Source organism: Electrona antarctica, assembly GCF_951216825.1.
Source record: "Electrona antarctica genome assembly, chromosome: 5".
NCBI classification, from domain to species: domain Eukaryota; kingdom Metazoa; phylum Chordata; class Actinopteri; order Myctophiformes; family Myctophidae; genus Electrona; species Electrona antarctica.
Window position 1 is genome coordinate 41,980,804 of NC_136810.1, and position 5,000 is coordinate 41,985,803.

The window sequence follows — 5,000 nt, forward strand, 5'->3', positions numbered from 1 at the left end:
ACGCGTTCGGATGACGTAACCGGAAATCGATGAGTCACACTGGCTTGCTAGGGCTTCTGGGAAACTGAGGTGCAATGTTAGTCTATGGCAGTGGTGACCAAAGTTGGGTGCGGGGACCCCCAGGGGTCCTTGAAGGAGTTCCAGGGGGTCCGTCAAGACGATCCCGACACTCCTTATTCATTGTCCATGTTTCGGCACCATAAAGAAGGGTACTTTGAACAGGTTGATCTTGGTAGCTCTTGAGATGTCTGACTGCCACATAAGATGTAGCTTATTGCAAGCACTCCAGGTCTGTCCTTTCTGCTAATGACTATACGTATGATCCACAAAGCAGACAGGGTTCTCATACATCACTGCTATTGTTTTTACCGTTTCTTCTGGTATTCCATAGTTGAGCAGTATATGCATCATAGCTTCCCTGTTCACGCTACCGAATGCTTTGCAAAAATCGACAAAAATAATGGAAGCTTTCTTCTTTGACAGCCGGAGTTCTTTGATGATTCTCCTTAAAGCAAGGATTTGTGGTAGAGTTGATCTTTTCCTACGGAAACCGTTTTTGTTCCTACGGAGAACTTGGTCAATATGAGGTGTAATGCGGTTTCAGCTTGAAACGTTGGCTCTGTTGTTTCTGAACCAATCAGAGCGTTGCATCCCTTCAGGCGATGGGGTGGTAGCTAAGCTAGACACAGGACGCATGGACGGTGTTTGTTTACAAGTCAGATAATCGGCCAGTTGTACCAGTTTAATGCTATGTGGCTTATTTCTACCCTATAATGTTTTCAGATACATATTTTAGCGTGATGATTACGTTTAAACCGAATAATACAATCTGGATGTCATCTTGAATGGGATTAAAAACGGAGTAGTTTGTAATCAAAACCAGCTGTGTTTGGAGGACGAGCTACGGGAATGGGTGAGCTTAATTTTTATTGGCTTTTTTATGTGGGCCTCGACACGTCATCACGCAGTACGTTTTCGTTTTCAGAAAGTAATTAAAATTCGATTTTTATGGACTTTTAATATAACATTAGACACAAATGAAAAATGTCTCATTTTTTGGCATCCAATGTTAGGTATGCCCATATGATGACCATGTGGTCTAAAAGTGTGAAAAACATATTTTTCATTTCACTGGGTCTTGAAGCAGAAGAGAATTGTAGATTTTTGAAGCTACAGTATGGCTATGGTGTAGATAGATAGATTCAATGTGGTCCGTGTTTTCATTCATACATGTGCGTTTTTGAGGGGCGCTAGCCCCTTCTATGCCCAGCTTTGAATGTTTGTGTAAACACAAACATTGAAGACAAAGGTGAGGACGCAAATTGTGATTGGCCGGCATGATTGGGTCGGAGATGTGCCATTGGTTGAGAATGAGATGATTCATGACGTACTGTATGATGATAAGAGCGCCCCTCACTTCACACAGGTGTGATTTTTTTGTGAGCTGTACAGTATATACTACAAATTTGCTAGTCATAGCATAGAAAGGCAACTTGGGAAGAACATGCGAGGCATGGAGCTATATGAAATATACTGGCAGTCAGACTATTAAAGGGGTGTGTGTGTGCGTGCGTGCGTGCGTGCGTGCGTGCGTGCGTGCGTGCGTGCGTGCGTGCGTGCGTGCGTGCGTGTGTCTGTGTGTGTGTTATGTGCCTGTCTCTCTGATATTGACATCTATTTTGAATCATGTGTGAAAAAACAAAGACTGCCAGGGGGAGAGAGCCTGTGCATACACATGCTCTTGGTTGTGTGTGTGTCTGTGCGTGCGTGCGTGCGCGCGAGGACAATTAGGCGCCCCGCCTGGGACTAAAACTCATGGCTTGTTTGTCGACAGCGTTTTAGGGTCCACGCATGCATCCACGACATGCAGGCCCTGTTTGGACAAGTTCCTCCACATCACAACACATTCCACCTCTCAGCGCCTCACAAAGGGAGCGAGAGGGGTAAGAGAGAGAGAGAGAGAGAGAGAGAGAGAGAGAGAGAGAGAGAGAGAGAGAGAGAGAGAGAGAGAGAGAGAGAGAGAGAGAAAGAGTTAGAGAGAGAGAGAGAGAGAGGCCGAGGGAGCAAGAGAAAGAATGACTGACTGAAAGAGAGAGAGAGAGAAAGAAAGGAGGACCGATTCCGCCCGTAGGAGTCAGTCAGTCATTCATGTCTGTTGAGACTTGATGGGATAATGCCCCGCAGACAAGACTCGGAGTGCGATCTCGCCTTTAATGAAATATGACATGTGCTCAAATGGGGGCGACGCCTCCCATTCAACAAGCCTGTAATTACATTTCAGAATAAATATACTAAACGGCGGCTCGCTCGGGAGAAAAAAGGAAAAGAAAGGGAAAGAAAGAGAATTAAGCAGCTGCATTGCATTAGTTTTTTTTTTTTTTTTTTTTTACTGTGCAGCTCTAGAATCAATGGGCCAGCCAGGATCCAATTGTAATGCTCAGTTAATTTTTTCAATGCCGAATACACAACATCACGTATATTTCTATAATTCGACCCACTGTCTGTCGAATACGCGATATGGTGTATATTGCTTTACATCAATATGGAACGGCTACGCTGAAAACCAACCTGTAGTCCTGTCCCGGTTGCTCAGCAACGCCCTCGTCACCCCCCAGCACCAGGACGAGTGCGCGCTCACCCTATAGGGTCCCATTCAAAGTATAGGATCTTCTTTCGCTTGATTATCTATGAAACTACGAGCGCTGTCCGTGGTTTTGACCAAACATCCGATGTTCGGATGTGATTTGTGAATGTTCACCGCATCGCGATCCACATATCACCATTTCTGGCGAAAGATAAACGTCTTGAGCTAATGCTAACATTAGCCGTTTCTTCTTCTCTCAGTCTGGGAGGCTGGGAGTATGTAAATAAGTATGTAAATGAGGATGTAAATGAGTAGTAATCCAGTCATTTCCGTCGGCAGAAGCCTGTGTGCGTGCATGCATACATGCGAGCGTGCGTGCGTGCCTGCGTGCGTGCGTGTGTGCGTGCGTGCGTGCTTGGAACCAGCGATTGGCATTGATCATGGTTCGTGTGTGTTGGGGTAATGGGAACACGGGTAAGAGTATCATTTTTAGTAAACATGTCAATCTTAGAGGATTGGCGTGTCGATTAAAAGGAACTCTTGGCTGTGAGATAACAGTGTGAACATCATCATTCATGTTCAAACAGTGGCTCTTCCGCATACCTTTTGTCAGAGATAAACAATATAGGGGGGGGGGGGGGGGGTCTAGTGAAATGAAAAAATATGTTTTTCACACTGTTATACATATCTGTGGTTATCATATGGCCATACCTAACAATAGATGCCATGCAAAACAATTTCCATTTTTGTCTATTTTTATATCAAAAGTCCATAAAATCTAATTTTAATGACTTCCTTTGAACAAGAACGTGATGCGTGATGACGAAACACATCTTCATTTCATTCACCTGTTTGATTCCCATCGCTGCACGTTCCTTCAAAAACAGCTGCTTCTGATTACAGAACTACTCTGTTTTTAGTCTCATTCAAGATGACATTCCAGACAGTGTATTACTCGTTTTAAACTCAATCATCACGCTAAAATATGTATCTGAAAACATCTTAGGTTAGAAATAAGCCACAAAGTAGCAAGCAAGCTTAGCTGGCTGTCGCTCTCTCACTTGTAAATAAACACTAGCCGTGCTGGACACGGATGTCCCATAGGCTGAAGGAATGCAACGCTCTGATTGGTTCCGAAACGTTTCACATTGAAATAAAATGACCGAAAAAGCCATTGCACCCCGTCTTTATCTCTGTTTTGGCCAAATAAAAAAGAAATGGCACGTAACGATTTAGTTCAGTCAGCATATCATCCATCCATCCATCCATCTTCAACCGCTTATCTGTAGTCGGGTCGCGGGTGCAACAGCTCCACCAGAGAGCTCCAGGCATCCCTCTCCAGCGCAACTGCAACATTAGCAACTTCAATCTTTGGGATCCCGAGGCGGAGATGTAAACCCTCCAACTCATCCTTGGTCTGCCCCGGGAATCTCCTCCCAGTGGGACGTGCCTCGAGGACCTCCCTAGGGAGACACCCGAGAGGAATCCTAACCAGATGCCCGAACCACCTAAGCTGGCTCCTTTCCAGGCGAAGAAGCAGCGACTCTACTCCGAGTATCTCTCGCGTGACTGAACTTCTCACCCTATCTCTATGCCAGCCACCCGTATTCACGACCTTATCCTTTGGGTCATGACCCACACAGACTTCATGAACATAGATGAGAGTAGGAACGAAGATTGCTCAGCTCTCTTTTCGTCACAACAGTGCAGTACAGCTAGCCTGGCTAATAAGCCAGACTAATATCACACAACACTGTCGCGGTATATCAGTCTGGGCTGGCTCCACTTGGATTTCATTTCCCGGGGAACATTTTCTCTTCGACGCAATTGGTCAGAGCTACTGTCAGTCAAAGGTCTCAAGCATTGAACGTCACTGTACCAAAGCCCGCCTATATTGCATACCGTGTCTCGATTGGTCCGACCTGTTCTCGATTGTAGGAAAGAGGCGTGCTACTGAGCCTCGCCAGACCGAAATCCGCTGGTAGGCAACTTTTTTTTGCCAACGGCTGATTCGGTCTGGTTTATTAACCAGGCTACAGTACAGCGACTGCAACACCCCCTGCTGCTCCAATTCTCCGGCTGATCTCCTTCTCCGTCTGTATGGGCTGTCAATCAGCAAGGACTTTTCTGTGTGGATGTATGGGCTGTCAATCAGATAGGTCCTTTCTGTGTGGATGTATGGGCTGTCAATCAGATAGGACCTTTCTGTGTGGATGTATGGGCTGTCAATCAGATAGGACGTTTCTGTTTGGATGTATGGGTTGTCAATCAGATATAGGACTTTTCTGTGTGGATGTATGGGCTGTCAATCAGATAGGACTTTTCTGTTTGAATGTATGGGCTGTCAATCAGATAGGACATTTCTGTGTGGATGTATGGGCTGTCAAGGCCAGAAAGTCGTTTTTTTGCCACTCAG

The 5,000-nt window shown here is 45.5% G+C and overlaps 1 protein-coding gene across 2 annotated transcripts in view; it reads left to right on the forward strand.

Moving 5' to 3' along the window:
* Positions 1-5,000, forward strand: part of LOC306923408 (transcription factor SOX-6-like) — a 161,914-nt gene that overhangs the window by 105,500 nt on the left and 51,414 nt on the right. The gene's annotated exons all lie outside the window — the stretch shown is intronic.